Consider the following 26,067-nt stretch of genomic DNA (forward strand, 5'->3'; position numbering starts at 1 on the left):
CCAGGGTTTTACCTGTCTATTGAAAAAGGGCATTCCATTTATCTGGGATGAGCTTGCTAAAAAAACTTTTGATGCATTTAAAAATGCATTTACTAACACGTCATTATTGCATCCACTTGATTATGATCAAGAATAATTTATATACCTAGCTACATCTGATGCCACGATTGGCATGGTGTTAGTTCAAGAGGATGACTCTAGTAGCGAACATGTGATTCATTATCTGAGTATAAATCTCACTAAAAATGAGATCAAATACGTACATGTGGAGAAGCTAGCTTTGGCGACTGTTCAAGTTGTTCAACATTTCCGTCACTATATACTTTTGCGAAAAACAACTGTCATTTTGGATTGCAACCCTATCATGTATATTCTTACCAAGCATTTATAGGGGGGAAATACTCCAAATGGATAGTTATATTGCAAGAATTTGATTTAGAATTTGAAAGATCTAAATCAAAGAAATCTTTGGTTTTCGCTGAATTGTTGTGTGACTTTCCCCATACTGACACAAAAATTGTGGCAGAAGATTCACTTGCTGATGAATCTCTCTTTCTGATTAGTACATATGATTCTTGGTATGGAGATATCATAAGATATCTTCAAACCCAGAATTTTAGGCCTTAGTTGTCTCGAACTCATCGTCGTTGAATCTGGTACCAATCCCAGCAATACAATATTGTTGGTGACATTGTTTACAGTCGTGGTGCCGATTCTATCTTTCGACATTGTTTAACTATCCAAGAGTCTGAAAAAGCATTAAATGATTTCCATTATGGAACATGTGGCGGTCATATGTCTAGGTATGCCACTTCCCAAAAAATATTGTGTGTTATTTATTTTTGGCCTTCCATGTTTAAAGATTGCATAATTGCATTTAGAAAATGCCATAATTTCTAGGTCTATGATCGCAATATGTGAGCACCTCGAGCTCCTCTGCATCCTATTATAGTTGTCAGTCATTTTGTAAAATGGGGCATATATTTCATCACCTGTAACCCTCACATGGCCGGGGGGCATGGGTATATTAGCCTTGCAGTTGATCACTTTATGAAATGGGCCAAGGCAGTGCCTATATATAAGTATTGGAGGGGGTATTTGGTAGAAATTTTCCTAAGTTATCCCTATTCCTACGAAGCATGAAAGAATTGTTTTGGTTTTGTTCATTAAAAATACTTCGATGGACTTATCTAAAGGATGAGCTTAGAGGACAGGAATATGTTATCCTCCTCAAGCTTGTAAAAGATAAAGAGGTAATTACCAACAATGGTGGGGGAAATTTGGGAAAAGGTGTCCATTTTACATTTATCGTAAAGGCAGTATGTCGCTCTTGAACACAACACTCTACCTCTTACCTGGAGGAAGCGGTTCGCGATTTCGTCCACCAATTGGCTCAGAAAAAGTCATGGAAGTTTCGTGGTAAAAAGCCCCTTTTTCTGCTCTCAATTGGTAAAAATGAAAATCGTAAAAAAAAAATTACTTTTTCAACTTTTATAGGTTTTTAAGTGATTAAAATATTATTTTTTATATTTGAGGCCTTTAAAAATGAAAATTTTATGTTTTTTACCCTAATATTGAACAATTATATTGAGTTTTCAATGTGCAGAACAGGTTATAGCATGAAAATGAATCATTTTGACTATCAACAGATTTTTATCACTTTTCAGGCTCTTAAAATTTACGAAAAGCGAAACTCTAGATTCCTATTTTAATCCCTTTTTAGACTCTTGAAATATGAAAAGATCCTCGAGTACTTGTTTGTTGGAAATTGTAAAAGTAAATGAACAACTGTCCACTAAGTATAAGTTTACCCCTTTTACAGACTAAGCTAAGACTGTTTATGAAAAAGGTATATGTTGATCAAACATGATCAATAGAGTTCTCTCTTGTATTATTTTATCCTTTATTGGACCCGAGGGACTAAACCTATGAAAAAGAACATGATGGAGTTTACTTATGTTTTTCCTCTGACTCCCTAAAACTAAAAAACGCTAAGTTTTATTTTCTTCGGGCTTGTTAAAATTGTACGATAAAAGAATTGAATGAGTTTCCTTTTCATGTATTTTTCAAAACTCTTAAAAGAAAACCACATTGAGTCACCCCTTTACTGGGCTCGTAAAAGTTAAATAGTTTAGGACTCGTTAAACATAACGAGACCGAACCATTCCTTTGTAGGATTCATTAAAAATAATTCTATGGAATCATCTAAAGGATGAGCTTAGATGACAAGCATATGTTATCCTCCTCAAGCTTGTAAAAGATAAAGAGGTGCTTACCAGCAATGGTGGGGGAAATTTGGGAAAAGGTGTCCATTTTACATTTATCGTCAAGGCAGTATGTCGCTCTTGAACACAACACTCTATCACATTGAGATGGTGATAGACCACTAGGGTTTCTCAAGTCAGCCTTCTATTGATTTAGAAGAAGTTTGATTACCAATGGAGAAAGGGGAATTTTACCCTAATTGAGAGAATTGAAATATTGTCTACTACAGTAATGAAAGACTGAAATAAATTCTTTAAACACACCACTCATCTAACTATTTGTTAAGAGATCTTGCTTCAGAAGAATTCTAAGCTAACATATGTGTAATCCTAACTATCCCTAAGCATGCAATCTGAGATAATCAAACACTTTACTACTGTGCATATGAATGAACACAATAACATTTTTTCCTTTTTGTCCTTTTTGTGAAAATATGAATGCTAATTCTTCTTGGTTGTATGGTAGGTGGGTTAGGTGTGGAGAGAGATGGTTGTGAATGGTCAGATGGATTGGGAGGCAAGTAGGGGTCTTCTCCTATATTTTTGGATGCATTTTCCACAAATCAACCTCAAAACATTCCACTACAATTTGTCCTACAATATTTCCTAATGCACCTACAGGATGTCCTAATGATCCTATAGGATCCCCTGTATTCCTACAAGATCCCCTGTATTCCTACAGGATCCGGCTAAAACCATAAAGAGTGATTTGGAAGGTGGTATAAGGCTTAGGGAAGGCGAATTATGGGATAAATAAGGCAAGGGAGTGGCTACGACTTCCTTAGAACTCAAACTAAATTTTGTAAGATGGTTGGATTTGCTCAACAAACATGGAAAGTTGTTATTATGGAATGATAAATCAGTTTATGGTATTAGTGGCTTTTACTAATCATGGATGGATAAGGTTATTCTGGGGCTGCTGACATGAGATCTTCCTGCACTATTGAAACTCCTGTAATACACACATCACTGGAATTTACCCATGAATCATGTCAAACAAGAAAGATTTCCAATCAACATAAGAAAACATAATTCCATCATTTAGTTGCCTAGTTTATGCATGGAAATACTTGCAGCATATTTTGAAATGCCATGAGACCTAATAAAATTTGGAGATATCAGAAATAACAACTAAAACCTATTCTTGAAAACTAGAAAGATGATGGTCTATTTAGAAGAAAACCCTAAATTCCATTAGAAATCAGAATTCTGTCTTTTTGGGGTTGAATATGAGTTTTTCCTCAAACCATGGTCCTTGAAGGGAGGAGTAAGGCAAGATCCACCTGATATTAGCCTTTTTTGTATTCCTTTATCTCTCTAAAGCTACTGCTAAAGATATGCACAAATCGAAGCAAACTAATCAAATTCACCAATACTTGCAATGAAACAATGCCAAAATCAATTCGACAATTAATCTATCGACTACCCTAAGAATACAAGTACAATAAGAGGAACCTCTCGTGCTAGGGTTGGGCCCTAACCCAAGAGCTTCAACCCTCTGAGTCAACTCAGTGATGGATCAAGGAAATGCTCATTCTCATTATCATATCAAAAAATTTCATAACAATGTTTTTCCACAATCCTTCAACTCGAAAATACTTAGTTCTCGTACATAAAAAAAATCCCAATCCTAATGAGGCTATAGGCCTCCTTATTTATACAACTAAAGTCTCCAACAACTTCCTTAAATCTAGGGAGGCTTGGCTCCCAAACTTAAGATGAACTGCTTCTTAACTATCACTAGCTCGGCTGCCAATGATCTTCATGACTTGGTTTCCTGCAACTCTGAGGTAGTGTGAGTTGATTGAGGGATATTCGAATGAGTGAGAATTTAATAAGGAAGATCCAATTCACAACCACCGAAGAAGAGGGAAGGTTGTTTGTTTAAATTGGTGGGGTATTTGGTAGAAATTTTCCTAAGTTATCCCTATTCTTGTGAGGCATGAAAGAAGTGTTTTGGTTTTGTTCATTAAAAATACTTCGATGCACTCATCTAAAGGATGAAGACAAGAATATGTTATCCTCCTCAAGTTTGTAAAAGATAAACAGGTACTTACTAGCAATGGTGGGGGAAATTTGGGAAAAGGTGTCCATTTTACATCTCGTAAAGGCAGTATGTCTCTCTTGAAAACAACACTCTATCTCTTACCTCGAGGAAGCGGCTCGCGATTTCGTCCACCAGTTGGCTCCGAAAAAGTCATGTAAGTTTCGTGGTAAAAAGCCTGTTTTTCTGCTCTCAATTGGTAAAAATGCAAATGGTAACAAATAAATTACTTTTTCAACTTTTATAGGTTTTTAAGTGATTAAAATATCATTTTTTATATTTAAGGCCTTTAAAAATGAAAATTTTATGTTTTTTACCCTAATACTGAGAAATTGTGATGATATATTGAGTTTTTAATGTGCAAAACAGGTTACAGCATGAAAATGAATCATTTTTACTATCAACAAATTTTTATCACTTTTCAGGCTCTTAAAATTTACGAAAGTGAAACCCTAGATTCCTATTTTAATCCCCTTTTAGACTCTTGAAATATGAAAAGATCATCGAGTACTTGTTTGTTCGAAATCATAAAAGTAAATGAACAATCGTCCACTCAGTATAAGCTTACCCCTTTTACGAACTAAGCTAAGATTGTTTACGAGAAAGGTATATGTTGATCAAACATGATCAATAGAGTTCTCTCTGGTATTATTTTATCCTTTTTTCGACCTAAGGGACTAAACTTACGAAAAAGACCATGATGGATTTTACTTATGTTTTTCTTATGACTCCCTAAAACTAAAAAACTTTGAACTTAAATAATTGAATGAGTTTCCTTTTTGTGTCATTTTCAAAAGTCTTAAAAGAAAACCACATCAAGTCACCCCTTTACTGGACTCATAAAAGTTAAACAATTTAGGACTCGTTAAACATAACGAGACCAAACCATTCCTTTATAGGGTTCATTAAAAATACTTTGATGGACTCATCTAAAGGATAAGCTTAGAGGACAAGCATATGTTATCCTCCTCAAGCTTGTAAAAGATAAAAAGGTACTTACCAGCAATGGTGGGGGGAATTTGGGAAAAGGTGTCCATTTTATATTTATCATAAAGGAAGTATGTCGCTCTTGAACACAACACTTTGTCACATTGGTGGTTTCTCTCGCACTTGTTAATGCTTCACATCATTGACCGGTAATCAAGTGGTTTATACCATGTTTGACTTTGAGGCATTCACTCGCATGGCCAAATTCGTACTGTCGATTGAGAAGATGAATATCAAGACCCTAGATCTAGTTTGATCAATCTAGGTTGTGAGGAGTTTTATATTCATGATAATGTACATGAATTATAATAGATGGCTGCATCCATAATGTGTCTACTATCTATATGGGTTTTTAGTTTTTATGTACTTATTCATCAAGTTAGATTTACTCTGAGTATGGGAATGCCTACCTCAACGATGATTATATATATACATTTGCATCGTAATCCTTGAATGTTTCTTTCAGGCTTCCGACCATTGTCTCTGATCTGATCTTTAGCGTGATAAAGCACTTCAATATTTTAAAAAATTATTATACAAACTTCACACTTTAGGGTGCAATCTGTTACATATCGTTTTGTCACCGTGAGACTTGAGCAATTTAATGGATCTTTTACCATTTGTGAACATGTTTCATTAAGCTCCCTTAGAGGTAAAACAACCAAAATACCTAGAAGGAGATGAGAATTTTGGGAAAACTGGTTGTATACCTTGTTAAGTATTCCCTACGCTCATTTTCCTAGAATTTTCTGCACAGTTGCTAAACTTATCCCTGAGAATAGTGCAAAATTGTGCTCTACCTACCACTGTGGACTGCGCAAGTGAATCAAAGAAAGTAAAAATAAAAAATTACATTCTAGAAACATAGTTGGTTATATATATCCCAACTGAAAGCTTCCAGGTTATGCCTATTCAAGCTATAACCCTTAGATGATGGATCTTAATCCCCTTCCTAAAGGAACCATAATCCCTTAATTAGGGGATCTCACCCTCCTCTTTTGGATCTGAAACTTCTTCCTCTTGGCCTATAAAATGACTATATGGCAGAAGAATTGAGGAGGTTAGAACTCAGAGAAGATAAACTTATGCTTCTAGTTTGAGATTAGAAAGCTTATCATCTAAGTAGGAGATTGGAGGCATTTGGGAGGAACCTCATAGCACCAAGGAAAATGTTGTAAGGCTCTTCTTTATCTTTATTTAATAAAAATGAGTTATTTTCCCCATTGAATTGTCTTATCAAAATGATGAATTGTTTATAATTACTTAGATGTTTATTAAGGAAATTTCAATTCTTAATCTCCTTGATCATTAGGTTGAGTTTGCTTGAATTATTATGTCACATATGCTTTCGATCCTTCTTATTGTTATTCTTTTAGGTTTTATCAAGCATTGAGGAGCTGCATCAAGACACAAGAAGTGATCTTCATCAAGTATTTCACAAATAGGTAAGAGGCTTATTCACCAACTTTTGTATTTGTAATTCAAACAAGGTAGACTTACGGAAAGAGTTATTTCAATTGTCTGTTTCTTTCTAGTTTCCGTCTAGGATATAGGGAGATTTCTCTTGTGAGCAAGATGGATTTGTCTGCTATAACAAGATGATTGGATGAAGAGAGAGAGAGAGAGAGAGAGGGGGGGGGGAAGTAAGAGAGAAAGGGAGAGAGAGGAAGGATGAGAGAGAGGACTTAAGAGAGAGGAAGAGAGTGATGGGGGAAGAGATAAGATTTTAGGGGGGAGAGAGAGAGAGAGAGAGAGAGAGAGAGAGAGAGAGAGATGAGGGAAGAAAGAGAAAGGTAGGAGATAAATGTAGAGAGAGGAAGGATGAGAGAGAGGACTTGAGAGAGAGGAGGAGAGAGGGAGGGATAAACAGATGGAGTTGTAGGGGGAGAGAGGGAGGGAAGAAGAAATACATAGAGAGTGATGAGTGGAGAGAGAGAGGGAGTGACAAGGGAGAGATGAAGAGAGTGTGTATGTTTGGGGGTGAGATAAAGAGACAAAGAAGGAGAGATGGAGAGAAGGAGAGAGAGAGGCATATAGTAATATAGAGAGAGTGTGTATGTTTGGGGGTGATATAAAGAGACAAAGAAGGAGAGATGGAGAGAAGGAGAGAGAGATGCATATAGTAACATATTTGGAAGGTGAAGGGAGAGAGAGAGATAAAGGGAAAGAGGGAGACATGGGAGAGAAAGGAAGAGAGAGAGGATGTGAGAGAGTGGAGAGAGGTAGGGAGAGAGAGATGGATATGGAGAGGGAGAGAGATGGAGGTATGAAGAAAGACATAGAGAGAGAAAGGTGGTGAGAGAGACAGAGAGGGAATGATAAGCAAGATGGAGATAGAGGGAGACAGGACAACAGGAGGGAATAAAGATAGAAGAGGGGGAAAGGGAGAGAAGGGGAAGAGAGAGAGAGAGGGAGGGAGAGGAGGAGGGAGTGATAGATAGATATATTTGAGAAAGAGAGTGTATGTTTTGGGGGTGATATAGAGAGACTGAGGGAGATAGAGATATCGATGGAAGGTGAAGAGAAAGAAGAGAGGGAGGGAGGGAGGGAGGGAGGGACAAAGATATTGATATATATGGAGTGACAAAGTGTGTATGTTTGGGGGGGTGAGATAAAGATACAAAGAAGGTGAGATGGTGGGAGATATAGATATAGATGGAGGGGGGGAAGATGGAAGAATATTTATTGCACTAGATGCATTGATTTAAGTGTAGATGGTGATTTCTAATCCTATTTGATTGCTTGCACTAGATGCATTGATTTTAGTGTAGATGTTGGTTTCTAATGATATTTGATTACTTGCACTAGATGCATTGATTTTAATGTAGATGAATTCTAATCCTATTTGATGGCTTGCACTATATGCATTTATTTCAGTGTAGATGGTAATTTCTAATCCTATTTGATTACTTGCACTAAATGCATTGATTTCAGTGTAGATGATGATTTCTAATCCTATTTGATTTCCTGCACTAGATGGATTAATTACACTGTATATGTTTATTTATAATTATATTTGATTGCTTACGCTAGATGCATTGATTTCAATGTAGATGATTTCTAATCCTATTTTATTGCTTGCACTAAATGCATTGATTTCAGTGTAGATGGTGATTTCTAATCATATTTGATTCCTTTCACTAGATGCATTGATTTCAGTGTAGATGTTAGTTTCTAATCTTATTTGGTTATTTGCATTAGATGCATTGATTTGAGTGTAGATGTCGATTTCTAATCATATTTGGTTACTTGCATTAGATGCATTAATTTGCAGTGTAGATGTTAATTTCTAATCCTATTTGATTTCTTGCATTAGATGCACTAATTTCAGTGTATATGTTGATTTTTTATTAGATGTAAATAAATGTATGATGGCACATTAATTTCAAAGTGATTAGATTAATATTGTGCATTGATTTCAGTGCAAGAACCAAAAATTATTGACAATGTACATTGAATATTGTGATATAGTAATTCAATCTATTAATATTGGAGAACAAGAGAGACAAGGTATGACGTTTATTACAACAACTCGAGCCAAATATTTAAATGGTTTATGATTTCAACTGTCCTTTTCATATAATTGATATGAAAATATGACAAAACTAACAAGAGTGACAATAAGAATAGTAAAAGAAAATAGTTTGAGATTGATCACAATGAAGACTATTTGTAATTGACTACATTTTTATTATTCACATTTTCTATCATTCAACACTATTACATTGTCACTTTGCATTCAAATTTTTTATTTCATCATTAGATTTATTGACAATATTTATCATCTCAACAAACTGTAACTAAGAAAATTTAAAATTAAAATGACCAAATAAATCTCAGACATATTTAGCATATAAAATGGTTATATTAATATTAGATGTATTTACATATTATTGATAAAATAATTCATATGTTCAATATATTTTCCTTGGCCGCACATGAGTGAAACCAGCCTAGATCCATCTTAACTCCGGATCTCTCAAGCACCGAGATGGATAAAATCTCTCGATGTGTAAACCTTTCCTCAAGTTTTACACTCAAAAAAGAGGTTTGCACCTTGAGAGATTTGATCCCTCTCGACGCTTGATAGATCCAGTGTTAGGATGGATCTAGGCTGGTATATTTCTACATCGTCTAAATGCATGGAGCTTTTGTATAAACTCTCTAGTATGGTATTCACCTAATGTTTTACACTACCAAAAAAATAATTTTCCACTTCAAAGGTAAGTGAAACATATTTTCACTCATAAGTAAAGACACCATTATTGTTTACAATTATGTATAGGCAACAATGATGGGCATCATTTAGAAATCATTTACCTAGGTTTTACATTTTCATCATTATTTTACAGTAAACAAAACAAATAGCTTGTAACCCAAAAATGAAAGAAAAACAAATTAGATATTTTTAGTATTCAACAAAAAAAAAACCTAGCCCATAATCCATTTTTTTTATCCAAATTAAATACTTTGAAAGATCCTTACCACAAATCAAAGAGTGATTTTTATAAAGGTTGGGATTTGAAAAACTTTTAATTCATTAGAATATAATTAATATTATAATTTTTACAATTTAATTAAAATCAAATGTAAAAATAGAGTATCTCATTACAAACATTTTTCCTTCCAGTTTTTAGGCAATACAATAAAATATTAAGCTATAGGAAAAAATTATGCCTCTATTGTTCCATATAAATTGTAAGGTTTCACTAATGCCAGTGTCTTCCCCATTAAACGAACAACACGAGTACCCACTCCCCATTAAAAGCACAACACGAGTATCTTGATCGATTTTCCTTTACCTTTGCTTCCCCACTCTGACATCGTAAGCCATGGATAGCTTGGTCCTCTTGCGGCTTGTCCTTCATGTTCGCTTCCCCACTCTGACATCCCTCTACAGATCTCACAGGTTGGGTATTGTGTTGATTATCCATGGACATAGAGCTTCTGATTTTTTCCCCTTTATGATGACAATGCTTGTGCTCATGATCCACGTTATTACTTTTCTCCACAGGTCTCAAGATCAAGACCTTGATAACATATTTTTATTTACCTCTCATCCATGTTTCATATTTTTATTTGCCTATCATTTTGGGTTTTTTTTCCTTATTTAAAAACTTAAATTATGGTGGGAAGTCACTAATAGAAAGTATATTATTTACCTAAGTATCAAATATTTTTAAATATTTTAGTTTTGAATGATTTTTTGCAAAGTTTAAGAATAAAAACTCACTACACTTATTTAAAAATCATGCATGAATATACCAACAATATCTAGAGATAATGACATAAGATATATGACGCAGTTATCCATATTAAAACATTTATTTTTGCAATGTTAAATATTATAAATTGCATTGGTCAATTCTATAACAACGTTCTTTTATCAACATTTAATGAAATGATTGATTTTATCAATAATGCCAATGTGTGAGTTTGCTATGTTGTTGGTACATACAACAACAACCATTGAAATTTCTAAATCTGATATTTATTCATGTGCCTTGTAGCCCTTGAGCAAGTCTGAGCATTTTCGGCCCGTGGAAAAAATAAAAAATAAAAAAGTTGTTGAGGATCCCACCACATATAGAAAATATTAAAAGAAAAAGATTGTTTGTAATTTTCAAATTTTAATTTATGATGTAGTCACAATGGCTATCTAGAGTTTTGATATCACTTTGATGGCTAGACAATAAAACCATACAATAATAATTATAAAATTTTATCTATTTTAATTATAAAATTTTAAACCTTTCTTAAATTGATAATATCGTTTCTTCCAATAGACAACCATCTTTCAAACCATGTGGAACACGGTGTACTTTTTATTTCATTTATTATAACAAAATGTGACCACTATTGATTTAGGTGGATATTGGTGGCCACCTACCTATTTCACTTGGACTCCCAACACTGTCTCTTTCAGTTTCTCGGTCTCCTTAATTGTAGCACAGTTTACTATTTTTCGCAGTCTTTTAGGTCCTGAACTTCTAGATCCAGTTTGAGGCCCTAAATGATGTTTTTAAGGAAAATTGAGAACCTAAAAGCTATCCAAGCCATATTTCCGATTTTTTTTCAGCCTTCTCTTCGATGTCTTCGAAACAAGGTATTATGATAGTCAAATGACAATCGTATGCCAAAGTTACGACCCCGAGAAGTTGATGTACCAATTTACCCAAACGGGGCCCACAGTTTTGGCGCTTCATCTCTTAGGGTTAGGTTTTTGGATGTTTAGTATTTTCCATTGTTTCTCAATAATAAATAGTCCTTTGAGCCTCATTGTAACACAGTTCAGAGGCATGTGGTCGCCACATCTCTTCTCAGAGATAAGCTACCATACCCCAAGCTAGTCTCATTTCCATTATGTTTGTAAGCATATTTCATTATTTGATATTAATGAAAGGAAGTATTATTTCTATACCATATTTATATTTATGGTTATATCTGTAATTTGTTGTGTTCCTGTTTAAATTCGGATCAGTGGTATCAGAGCGATCTGATCTTTCTCCGTTTTTCTTTGCATGTCCCCAACGAGGTCAGGATATAAGGAGTTAGGGCTCGATCTAGTTGAACCTTTGCAAGATCAACCTCACAAATATTGATGGCCTCCCATGGAGGATGAAAATAAAGATGAGGGGGCAGGAGATCCTATCAAAATATTGCTTGAAGAAGCCCTCGAGCGACAAAGGAACGCAATGATGGAAAACTTTGCCCAGATCCTTCAACGACTACCCAGGGGCGACGTATCTACTTCCACCAGCTACTCTGGAAGTGCCACAGCCTTTAAGGTACAAGTTAATTTTGACATTCTCATATTTTAGGGTCAGATAGATACAGATGTTGTAGATAAATGGTTAAATATTCTAGAAGGATTTTTTTTGTTCATGATTTTTCTAGTCAGGAAAATATCACTTTTGCACTTCTCAAAGCCGCCCCCCACGTCAAGGACTAGTGGTAAATCTACTGCGAGTAGAACGATGAAAGTATGAACTTACTATTTTCAGCCGCACCCACTTGGAATTCATTCTAGGATACCATCAAGGAGTAGTACTACCCTGTAGGAAGCTATGAGGATAAATACATATAGTGGACCAGACTACGGTAGGGAAGAGACCAAGACATGCTGGAGTTTACCAATATTTTTCATACCCTTCGCACAAAGTTGGGTATCAAGGATTCAGAGCGGCATTTGGTACTCAAATACCACGGTTGCCTACACAGGTACATCCAGGATGAGATGGAGTTCCTAGACATCTCCTTGCTTGGCACAACGTACCGATACGCTGTACAGATCAAACAAAGTTTAAAAAAAGAATAAAGACTTTGGATCTGCGAATCCGAAGAACAAAGGGAAAATCCAAGGCGAGGTGACCAAAGAAAACCCGTCGAAGCTGCAAGAAAAGAACAACACCACGAAGTCAATGAAGAACATAGGAAAGTGGTGTGAGTTCCATAAGAGCCCCACTCACAACACAAGTGAGTGTCGGGCCAAGTAGTCACTGGTGGCCGAGTTGAAGGCTTCAGAATCAGATGCATGTTTCGACTCTTAGTCAGAACCCGACAAGAGGAATGACAAAGGGAAGCAAATTATTGATGTAGAGCCCAGCGCCACTATTGCCACCACAAAGATCCAGAAGAATGAGCCCTACAATCCAGAGGAGGGGTAGCCTCTTTTCGACTCACAAATGTGGCTGAAGGGTTCGCCGTTGCAATTCATTATTGATAGTGGCAGCCAAAAGAACCTCATTTCAGCAGAGGTCTTGAAGTGGTTGGACCTGTTATTACTCAGAATTTCCTTTGAATTTATAAGAAGAAGGCATAGTCCGAGGTAACCACAAACCAATCTTTTAAGTATAGGTTCTAGCCAACCTACACTCAGAGAGGGCTCTCTCTTTATGATTTAACTTTGTTTTTATGGGATCTTAGGCTAGCTATTAAAGTTCTGTGGAGTTTTGGTTTTGATATTGAGTTTGGGTGGTGGAATTCTTGGAAACAGTTGGATAGAGCAGGGTCTTCAAGCCATTGGTCTATGAAGTCAACTAAAGAAAGGCAAGACAGGAGCAGATCATTAAAGGGAATGTCTACAGGGCAAGCTAGCAAAGCAAAAGGAAAATCATTCATGCCATGTTGATGAAGAGGTTCCAACCAAGGTAAAAGGGAACTTAAGAATCCTTATACTAGGATCAGAATGAGGAACAGGGGATGATCATGAACAAAGGGAAATGAAGAATCCTTTGCTATAGATCACAGGGAGCTACCTAAACTAAGGAGCAATGAAGAATTCCCTAATTTAAATATACTGAAGAAAACATTAATAAATTATAACTGTCAAAACAGAGTGCATTCAAGCAAATTCTGAATTATCATTCCATGTTATAACTTTTAGAAATGAAAGATACATCAAAGATTTATGGAAAACATAAGAAAACACAACTTTTAAACAAAATATGATACTTATTTGTTTTTCGCTTCACACAGGAATCCTGTAAAATATATGATCTATATTCCTTGGTCCAGCAAGCCAATCCAGTCATTGATACAATAGAATTTTGAGTTGGAAGAGAAAGTCTATAACAATGTCTTAGAATCCACACTACATACTTCGAAATGTGAAGTATTTATACAAAAATAGTTACAAAATATATCATAACAGTTTGATATTTAATCTAGGAAAATAAAAATATCTCCAAGCATGAAGATAGAGACAAATGGAAAACTGCATCATGTTGTCCCTTTTATTGTGGTGTTGTTGGCTATTTGCAGTTGAGTTGTGAGCCTTTTAGGCAAGCTGGTAGTAGTGGTGTTTCCATGCTGGAACCTTCTTTATTTTAATCTTTCACTGATACTCTTTGACCCTACTACTCTTTGACCGTGTTAATCTGCCTTTTACCTGTTTCTTTTGAGGTTTTTCTCCTCATTTAGAGGAGTTTGCAAGACTAGGGGAGTACTCATGATGGGTTCTGGTATACTTGTTTGAATAAGCTCCTCTGATAGGTCTGGTTGTTCTGACTCTTCTTGTACCTGGGATTCTTCTTCTACATGTGATTCACTTTTTTCCTGTGTTCCACCTGGTGCCTGTGTTTCACCTGGTACCTGTGTTTCACCTGGTACCTGCAAAAAAGAACCTTCAACAAGCCATTTCTCTAGGTCAATCAATGTGTTTTCCACAGCCACTTCAGTACTATCCCTGTCTTCTAAAGTGTGTTCTACCCACTCCAATTGGTTGGCATATTTTTCTATTTCAGGGATTCTGTGATGAATATAAGGAGCCATCTTGTTTTTCTGCCTTCTGTGGCAAATGAAATCCAAGGGATCATATCTCCATATGAAGCTTTGTTTTAGATTTAGTCTCTGAAGGATCTGTTCTACTTCCTATCCAGCTTCTCGGCTATTACACACAAAGGGGCCTAGTTGATCTTTGATTCTAAGTTGGGCCTTCTTTTTGGCTTTGATAAAATGTACCTCATCTGAATTGATTATTTGCCTGTAGTACTCCAGAGAAAATAACCTCATTGGGAGGTATCTGGGTAGTTTATATGGGGCCAACTCACAGCCATAAATCCTAATTTCAGTGTGATTTTGGTATAAGTACCAATCTCCCACTTTGTGTTGTTTTGAAAGCTGCAGGATCCTCCTGATATCTGAACTGATTCTTGGAAGAGGGCTGCCTATCAGCATTGTTACAATAGGATGTACAAACAAATCTATGAAGTCTGTATATGGATATGGGGTGTCATACTTATGGATCAAAGGAGTCCAAAAAATTACTGACCTAGGGTGACCTTTGGTATCAAGATTTTGGAGAGTAAATGGAAACTTGTTAGCTTGGAAATATAGGAAAAGGTGGTATAATACTAAGGAGTATTTGAAGACTCATTCATTGCTCATACTCAGGAACTGGTCATGCATTTTGTCTACTATAAATTTAGATCATAGATGATGGCAGGGGGCTGTCCTGGAGTGAAAATGGACATGAAAGCTAAAATGATCTCATCTATGTACTCACTTGTAGTGTAGCCTAAAACTCTGGAAATCATTGCTACAACATCTTGGGCAAATGGGGAAAGTATGGTGGCCACATAGGATGGGCTTCTTTTGGGATATGTTCTTGTTTCTTGATGAAAGTTTGAAACATTTCAGCCAGTTTTCCAGTGGGAAGATTAGGGAATTAGTTTAGTAGATTACCAATTGACAGAGGGTTAGGTTTTGTCCAGGCTGAAATTGGAGCATTTCATTGATGGATTCAACAGTGATGGTAAGGAGTACAGTTTGGTTTGGGGACATCACTGCTCTTTGACTTGGGATGTAATTGGCATGGCAATAATGGACAATTTCAGGGAAAACATGTACTTCTGGGAATTGGTACTTGGGCAAATTGGATTCCCAAAGCCCAATTTGGTCAGCCTAATTAAGGAATAGGTCTCTGTATCTACAAAATAGTTTCAGTGGGGATTCAAGGACAACAATGTCCTTAATTTGGAAATCTTTATCTGCCAGTGGGAGATGGTCTAAGTCTAGATGGGGATTTGAAACTGGTCGGACATCCATGGCAATTGGAGCGGTCATTCTCATTTCTTGTGGATTTGAGAATGGGGGAAGGGTTTTTTAGTTTCTTGAAGGCAAAAGGGTTCTAGTGCAGAGTAGTTTTCGGTTGATGTGAACTTCTTTCAATTAATTTTTCTTTAATTTCAAGCAATTGAGTAACTGGTTCAGAAATTGAGGAAAGGTTTCTAGTGAATTTTGGGTTAAATACCTGGAATTTTGGGGGAAAATGGGCTTTGAACAGGTTGACAGGCGACTGTGCACGCTTGCAGAAGTTCTGCGTGGGCTGGAAGGTGGACTGAGTATTCTATGGCGTCTTCAAGTTGGCAAACGGACGTAGGTTGACATGCTCAACGTCGTGCAGGTGCGTGCATGGAGGTCTGGAGTTGAATTTCACGATAAGGAAAAAGGTTTTGGGGTTTTTGGTTTTATTCACCAAGTAAACCTTTTGGCGGGTTATGGGAACAATGGTCATTTTGGCATTTCATGGGGTGACAGTGATAGTTTTGGTGTGTAGCGGACTGGTGGTAAGTGGTCTTCTTTTCACCGCTATAGGGCACTGGGTGGTTTTGGGGGGAGGCCGCCTGATTCCATTCAGCGAGCGCCACATCGCATCGGGGGCCTAGTGGAAAACAACCCTTTTCGGGTGGGTAATGTTCAAATTTCGAGCCCTTCTGAAATCAATATGAGTCGTCGAATGGGGAGGGGAGAGATTGTGTTGTGGTCGGGTGATGGATTTGCACCGACGGTAATTGGGGGGGTCGATGGGAGTTTAAACACGACGGTTTGATTTAATGAATGATTAAGGAGAGGGTTAAGGTATCGGGCAGGATTTAATTGGATGGGTTAAATTTAATTAATCGTGGATCGATTAATTAATTAAATTTTTCGTGGTTCGGATAATGTAAAGTTTATATTTCAAACTCATGGTAGGGATATTTAACATTAAAGGGATTTAATAAAGATATACGAGAAAACAACATTTTCGGGTAAATAAAATTAGAAGTTAATATGAAACTTGCGGGAAATGAATTGCACTAAGTATAATGTATTCGTTGTAATTGATTTTCTTTTCACACAAAAACGTTATAACTTAGGCTTAAAGTATTTTTGTGGGTTTTTTAGGAAAAGGGGTTTACTTGGGGGTAATTGCTTTTCCTTAGGAAAAAAGTGTTTTAACCTTAGGAAAAGGGATTTATTAGGGAGAATGAGGGGGAGTGAAGGGAGTAAATGTTTATGAGGGGACTTTAGTACTTAAGATCTATAAGTCATTGGGTCGAGGGTTTGGTCCCTCCAAAAGTCATAGAAATGCTTTGAGCCCCTTTGACTTAAGATTTTCGGTACTTAAGACTTATTGTGGGAAATTAGTTAAGTAAAGGGTGAAATGAGTGGGGGGAATTAATCAATTGACTTTGTGAACTTTATGCATGTCAAATTTCTCATTCATACTTGGAGCTTTCATGATGAGGATGATAAATGTGCTTTTATCTAACAATCATCACAATTCTGCAACCTTTCATCTACTCATCCTACCATTTTTACTTCTCTTTATTTGGGTGCATTTAAGCTAGCAAACTCTTATGAACATTTTTCTTTTCTTTACAATGGAAATCTAACTAAGTCTAACCTTATTACATCCAAAGGCTCAGATTAAACAGTTGAGCTCCATTTATTTACTCTACCTATCTAATTATCTGCTAAGATTACATTGTTTGGTCAGGCTTTTATTCTCTATCTATAACATGAAATTGAAAACGTGAAATATTCAAGTTTAAACATTTTGACTATCATGGATTGTGGCATAGATTACAAGCTACACACAATCATTTATTTTTATTCTGCATAAAAGTAAACTAGGAGTGGCATTTAGACTTGCTCACTTTCATGGTCTTTTTTTCTTTTCTTGGGGTTCATATTTTTCATCTTTTTTTGACCTTTTTATTCTTTTTGTCCTTTGATTATTTTTTTAGGACATACCCTTATATATATATATATATATATATATATATATATATATATATATTATTTTCTTTTGAATATGGAAAACATTTGCACAAGCAAAGGTATGTACATATTATAAGTTTAATATTAGTTATTTAAAATTACGACTGCTATTGGTATAGGTACCTAATAATGGCTCCACTTGGGGATGGCATTTCCTGGTGAAATGTCAAGAACTTTGTAGACCAGTGGCCTTCTGAATTACTATGATCTTTCCCTGAAACATTTTTCTTTATGCTTCCGCATTATTACTATTTATGATAGTAAAATCTTCAAAGCTCAGGGCCTTCTCTCTAGGCTTCAACTTCAAAAATTTACCATCCAATCAAATCTAGACATTTGAAAACTAAAGTATGTACAAGTGCTAAGTGGAATTAGTAACTAGGTTCAATGTAGTGCTTGAGCATTCGACCATTTACTGGTCCTCCTTCTGCTTCTATACCATCCATTTCCCTTAGGAAAAAAGCATTATTGCCCCTAAAAGCATAAATGATATATGGGCCTTTCCATAAGAAGTCAAACTTCCCGTGTTTACCTTTATCTTCCCTCCTTGAGTCCCATTTCAACACTTTTTCCCCAAGGTAGAAATTATTAGCCTTGGTTCTTCTGTCATAAATCTTCTTGATCCTTTCTTGTACAACCTGAGATCTGATGTACACTTCTTCCCTGGTTTGATGTAAGTGAATTGTTTGGTTGATTCTTCTTTGAATATCATTGGATTCAACCTGCAATTCTTGGAGCAGTTTCATCACTGTTGTTCCGAGAGTGGAAGGAAAGATAACTTCAATTCCATACACTAATTGGTAAGGAGAGGTTCCAATTGACTTCTGAGTAGTTAACCTGTCTACCCACAAGGCATTCACCAGCTTTTTATTCCATGTCTTCTTGTTATCCTCTAGTAATTTCTTAATAATATTAACAAGACTTTTGTTTGAGGACTCTGCTAGTCCATTTCCTTGAGGATAGTAAGCTGTAGAATGGCCTAGGGTTATGTGATACTTGTTACAGAAATCAACCATTCTCTTATATTTGAAAGTTGCTACAATGTCAATGATGATTTTGGTTGGGCACCCAAACCTGGATAGGATATTGGCCTTAAGAAATTTTATGATGACTGTGTCAGTGGCTTGTCTTGATGGTATGGCCTCTACCCGCTTGGTGAAATATTCTGTTGCAGTAAGGATCCATTTGTGTTGTATTGAGGAAGGTGGGTGGATTTCACCAATGAAGTCTAAACCCCATTGTTGAAAAGGTGCTTCAGCAGAGATTGGTTTTAAGGGTAATGGTAAAAGCTTTTTTCTTCCTTAAAAAATTTGACATTTATGGCATGAGGTGACATGTTTCTTAACATCAGAAAATAGAGTGGGCCAATAAAAACCAGCCCTAAGGATTTTGTCAGCTGTAGTTTTCCAATAAAGATGTCCTCCACAGTCCCCTGCATGAAATTCTTGTAAAAATGTGTCAGTTTCTTCTTTCAATAAACAGTTAAGAAGGATGCCTTCATGATTCCTCCAAAACAAAGCATTATCTATGATGCAAAACTTTAAAGACTTCATTTTTAAAAACCTACTTTTGGTCCTGGATAATTCAGGAGGAGCTTGTAAGTTCAGTAAAACATATAGGATATCAGCATACCATTGTGATTTAGTAAAGGCCTGGTTGATTGGTGGAGTCACCATCTCCTCTTCATTATCCATTTCTGCAATGAAATTTATTTCTAGGGCCTAACAGTTCGATTCAGCCATGAGTTTGGCTAAACCTTGGCCTTTGATCAACTTTGTTGGTTTAATTTCCAAGTCATATTCCAAAATGGTAGCTATCAATTTCCCTCTTTTTCCATCTGGACCTTTGTGAGTCAGGATGTCCTCAACTACTCAATTAGGGACATAGGCTACTATATGGGAATACAAGATGTAAACTTTGAAACCTTTAATAGCTTTGACTAGGGAAAAAGCTTGTTTTTCCATTATGTTTTACTTTAAAGGGGAATCCCTCAGGGTTTTTCTAAAGAAGTAAATTGGTTGTTCATAGCCCTGATCATTATTCTGCAGCAATTGTATGTTCTGAAGCAAAGGAAAATAGAATGAAATCCCTATCAAATTTTGGACTGATTAGAACTGTTGTTTTAGTCAAAGCTAGCTTGATATCTTCAAATGATTTCTTAGCTTCAACAGTCCATTTTAGGGTCGAATCTTTCTTTAACATGTTATTCAATAATCTAATTAACTCTGCTAAATTAGAAATAAATCTCCTAATAAAGTTAATCTTTCCTAAAAATGCTTGTAATTCTCTGATGTTCCTAGGAGGCTGTATTTGTAAGATGGCTTCAATTCTGGCAGGATCTATTCTGATACCATCTTTTGAGGTTATATGACCTAGTAGCTTTCCCTCTTCCAACCCAAATAAATATTTCTTGGGGTTTAAAGTAATTCCATACTTCCTACATTTTATGAAAAATTTCCTTAGATGATCTAAGTGTTGATTATCAGATTTCGAGAAGACAGTGATGTCATCTAAGTATATCACTAGGAAGTCATGGATCTCCTTAGCAAAAGCTATGTCCATTGCTCTTTGGAAGGTGACTCTTGCATTCTTTAATCCAAAAGGCATCTTCAAATACATGAAAGTGCCCCAGGGAGTGATGAAGGTAGTTTTAGCTTGGTCATCTGGGTGAACTAGGATCTTATTGTAACCAAAGAGCCCATCCAGTAACGGGATCCTGGTGGCCCCAATTACCCTTTGTAAGATGTGATCCATTTTAGGGAGGGGGTAGTTTCCTTTAAGTGAGACTTTGTTAAGATTTCTGAGGTCTACACAAAGCCTTATTTCTCCAGTTTTCTTTCTTGTAGGAACCAAATTGGAAACCCAATCAGAAAATCTGATTGGTGCAATTATCTTGGCCTCATACATCCTTCAGATTTCCTTTTCAATAGAAGGTAGTAAAATGGGATTGATCTTTCTAAGCTTTTGTCTGAAATGCTTTTGGTCTTCTTTAATAGGGATTGTATGTTGTATTATGCTGGTGTCATAGGACTTGAGGTCCTCATAACTCCATGCAAAAACATCTTGGAATTCTTTTAGCAACTTAATGTATTTCCCCTTTCAATTAGTGGTAATGACTTGGAAAGTTTGATAAGTTTTGGATCTTCTTTAGTGCCTATATTACATTCCTCTATATCCGATTTCAAAGGCTCCATTTTTGGCATTTTAGGGACATAATTTGAATCAAACGAATCTTCTAAAGGGGTTAATCCTTTGGGTAAGAAGTTATCCTTAAGATTAATGACTTCAGTACCTTCATCAAGTATTTCATCAATCTCAATTTCTTTTAAGCTTTCTACATCTAATTTTGTGAAATTGGTGGGATGGAATCTATTTATCTTTTCACTTTCTATTTCATTAAATTCCATTTCATTTTCACAATCTGAATCCACTGTAATGTCAGTATCTATATTACTATTGACAAATTCATCTTCTAAATTTAAGAAGTTATTTATCTGTTGTTCGTTTGCAAATACTTGCCAGTTTTTCAAGTTATCAGGGATAGCAGGTTTATGCCTGACTTTAGCAGTGTATTGATGATTTGGTTGGAAAGGTAACTTGCAAGTGCTAGCAAACATTGCTAAACTGTGTGCTTGCATATTGTGTTTTCTTGGGATGACAACAAGCTTAGTTTCTAAGAAAGTGTTCAATATTTCTATAATTGTTCGTCTATAGAAACTCAATCTAGTATCTTTAGTCATATATAAAGCATTAATCTGTTTAATAACCAACTCAGAGTCTCCCATGATGGAGACCCTTTGGCATCCTAAGTTTCTAACTAGTTTGAGACCTAATATTAAGGCTTCATATTTATCCATATTGTTAGTACATCTAAAATTTAGCCTGTACGCATGACCCTTTGAATGATCATTTTCTAAATTATAAATCCATACTCTTGCTCCTGCTCCTAACTTATTTACTGATCCATCAAACTCAAGATGCCATAAAATCTCATGTTCATAATTGTCACTATAAGGAGGGAGAGAATTTTCCTTGTTTGTTTCATCTTGATCAATTTATTTATTGGAAAACTCTTGAATTTGAACAGTTTCATTATTACTTGTAACTGCAATTTCTTTTGGTTATGCACAAATACTATTTGCAATTGTCTTTGGTGTTTGTTCAGCATTATACAAAATGAAAGAATCAATGTCTGAATGCATAGAGTAAATAGGAAAGTTTTGAGGACGATCCTGACTACTCACCACATATTTCATCAAAGTTTCTCTATACAGTTTCTTGGGTTGTCCAAATACAGAGATGGTGGCATATGACATCTCAAGTTGCAAAGATCCTTGGAGTTTGGCTCCCCATGATCTGGACAAAAGCATACCATATTTAGGTGGAATGTCAGCCACTACTATGTCCATGAGAATTCTCTTAGCAAGATATTGTACCAAAGTGACACACAGGTCTTTGATTAAACCTAGACATTTTACTTGGATTGAATCAAATTAAAACAAGTCTTTATAGGGTCTAGTGATGTCTAAGTTCAATTTTTCTATAACAGATTTAGGCATTAAATTATGTGATGCACCTGAATCCAACATTGCATTGTGTAAGATCTTGTCATGAACGCTAAGGCTTATATAGAAAGGTGGTACACCTCCTTCTACTGGTTTACCATTCACATCAGGACCGAATATAAGTTCAAGTTCGTCATCAAATAGGTTCACGAAATCTTCATTCTCACTGATTTTCAAAGTTTGGTTTATCTGAGTTTTATATGTTTCACTTTTCATCAGTTCTGTCAATGGTACTGAAATTTTTAACTTAGCCACCTCTGCTCCCAAATTGAAAGGTAAAGGGGCTTTTTCTGTTTGACGATTTGTGATTTTCACAGCAGGAGTTTGAGCATGATAATCTTCTTTTTCTGTGTGAGGGATCTTTTCATGTTGTTTTTTCTGATATGGGGTTTCATTGTTTCATGGGAGGGGGTTGAAGTGGAAGGTTGATTATTAGGGGGTTGATCATGAGTAATATCTACAATGGTGGGACCTGGAGGATTCTGATTTGGTCTAGGAAGGATTTGGAGAGTTTTTATGATTGGAGCTGCTTTAATCTTCTTAGGTTGATTTGGTACAGTTTTCTTAGCTTGATCAGGAGTATCAATGTTATTTTTACTCCTTAAATTGTATTGTTTGTGCACCTCAAAAATGGCAAAATCGTATCCTTGTTTATAGTCAAATGATTCACCGGATTGGGTCTGCAATTGCTGCAGCATATGCAGTTCCTGCTCATCTTGAGTTAAGAAGACTGTATCTTCATCATCTAATCCCATCGGATTTATCTTGGTGTCTTGTTCAGGGTCATCTGAATGAGAATTTTAAGCATAGTTTTCTTGGAAAGGAGGCCTAATGTTTTGGTCAGGTCCATTCTTCCCAGAGTTCTAATTTTGGTTCTTCCTAAAGTTTGGATTCCTTACTAGAGGTGCCTGTTGATTGTCCCATTGAGGCTTTCTCTCCATACTGTCTATCCTATTCATAATTTTTCCATACTTTTGGCCAGAACATTTATTTTGAGGTCAGAAGGTGAGGCTTCATATTTAATAGGTACTCTCCTCTCATTTCTAACTCTAGCTCTCTTTGCTAACAGATTGGCTTCTACACTCACAGCTACACTCTGCATTTCTTCTAGGGTTGGTGGGTTTCTCTCTCTGAGCTGGAAAGCCATATCTATATCAAATCCATCAGGGAATTTTATTAAAGCTAAACCAGGTGGGGGTCTATGGTCAATTGGTATTGCATTATATATGTTGTTGAATCTTGTGCAATAATCATGAACTGTCTCATTGGGTCCTCTTCTGATGTTTTCATATTCAAAAAGGATTTGCAAAGGATTCTTTTTCTTCTCCCATCTATTTAAAAATTGTTGATAAAACACTTCTAAACTATCTATATTATTTGCAGGTAGTGCTCTAAACCATTTTCTAACATCTCCAACAAGATTTTGAGCAAACAGTCTCATTTAAACATCCCCTATGTCAATCTCATGCAATTCGAAATAGTCAGTCATTTTGTTTACATGAAGTTGTGTTGTATAAGGTCCTATTCCATCAAACTGGACAATTTTGTTCTGATAATCTTGTGGCATAGACCCAATGGGGCAAGTAGTACCAAAGGAGCATATCTATTTGCCATGGCTCTAAGTTGGGCAGGGCTAAGAAGTGGGCTTGGGGTGCTAGGGTGTGATACAGTAGTAGATGTGGAACTAAGAGTAGTAGGTGTTTGATGAGTAATGGTAGGTTGGTGAGGGAGCAAGGGTACGAATGGAGGTGAGGAATGAACTTCAGAGATGGAAGGGAATAATGGTGAACTAAGGGTATGGGATACTGGTTCAGAAAGCTCGGGGATCCTAACAGTGGTGAGGGATGATTGAGGGGAATTCAGAATATACTCATCTATTGACTGGTTTTCCTTTTGAATCTCAAGTTCTGCAATAAACTCTGGATCTAGAACTAGGTCATCAAGTGCACTTTCTGACGTGGTTCTAAATAGGGAAAGGTCAAATGGTACATCAAAAGGGAGGTCTTCTAAAAATAGACACTCATCAGGGCAGGAATCTGCTTTTATTGAAAGTGTGGGGCTAACTGAACTTTCTGGTTTTTTGGATCTTCTTGAAATCAGGTTAGGATTATACACTACAGGGGCAGGGTTTGGATTAGGATTGGCCCTAGTGTAATCAGTTCTCTTTGAAGCCAGACTTTCAAGATCTTTCTAATTATTCTCTTTTTATGAAATTTTGTAAATAACTTCAAATAAATCCTTCAAGAAGCATAAAATATAGATTAAAATTTCCTTAAAGGTATATTAGGGATGAGGATTTGAGTTCCCCAGTATGGTCACCACTATGTTATCACTCAGAATTTCCTTTGAAGTTATAAGAAGAAGGCATAGTCTGAGGTAACCACAAACCAATCTTTTAAGTATAGGTTCTAGCCAACCTACACTCAGAGAGGGCTCTCTCTTTATGATTTAACTTTGTTTTTATGGGATATTAGGCTAGCTATTAAATTTATGTGGATTTTTGGTTTTGATATTGAGTTTGGGTGGTGGAATTCTTGGAAACAGTTGGATAGAGCAGGGTCTTCAAGCCATTGGGCTATGGATTCAACTAAATAAAGGAAGGACTGGACCAGATCATTAAAGGGAATGTCTACAGGGTGAGTTAGCAAAGCAAAAGGCAAATATTTTAGGCCAAGTGGATGAAGAGGTTCCAACCAGGGTAAAAGGGCACTTAAGAATCCTTAGACCGGGATCAGAATGAGGAACAGGGGATGATCATGAACAAAGGGCAATGAAGAATCCTTTGCTATAGATCACAGGGAGCTACTTAAACTAAGGAGAAATGAAGAATTCCTTAATTTAGATATACTGAAGAAAACATTAATAAAGTATAATTGTCAAAACAAAGTGCATTCAAGCAAATTCTGAATTATCATTCCATGTTATAACTTTTAGAAGTGAAAGATACATCAAAGATTTATGGAAAACATAAGAAAACACAACTTTTAAACAAAATATGATACTTATTTGTTTTTCGCTTCACACAGGAATCCTGTAAAATATCGAATCTTTATTCCTTGGTCCAGCAAGCCAATCCAATCATTGATACAATAGAATTTCGAGTTGGAAGAGAAAGTCTATAACAATGTCTTAGAATCCACCCTACATACTTCGAAATGTGAAGTATTTATACAAAAATAGTTACAAAATATCTCATAACAGTTTGAGATTTAATCTAGGCAAATAAAAATATCTCCAAGCATGAAGATAGAGACAGATGGAAAACTGCATCATGATGTCCCTTTTACTGTGGTGCTACTGGTTGTTTGCAGTTGAGATGTGAGCCTTTTAGGCAGGCTGGTAGTAGTGGTGTTTCCACACTGGAACCTTCTTTCTTTTAATCTTTCACTAATACTCTTTGACCTTGCTACTCTTTAACCCTGTTAATCTGCCTTTTACCTGTTTCTTTTGACGTTTTTCTCCTCATTTAGAGGACTTTGCAAGACTGGGGGATTACTCATGATGGGCTTTGGTATACTTGTTTGAATAAGCTCCTCTTATAGGTCTGGTTGTTCTGACTCTTCTTTTACATGGGATTCTTCTTCTACATGTGATTCACTCGGTGCCTGTGTTTCACCTGGTGCCTGTGTTTCACCTGGTACCTGTGTTTCACCCATAACCT

This window comes from Pinus tabuliformis, chromosome 5_2 (assembly GCF_031772625.1).
Source record: "Pinus tabuliformis cultivar Carrire ecotype Pingquan chromosome 5_2, CPIR1, whole genome shotgun sequence".
NCBI classification, from domain to species: Eukaryota; Viridiplantae; Streptophyta; class Pinopsida; order Pinales; family Pinaceae; genus Pinus; species Pinus tabuliformis.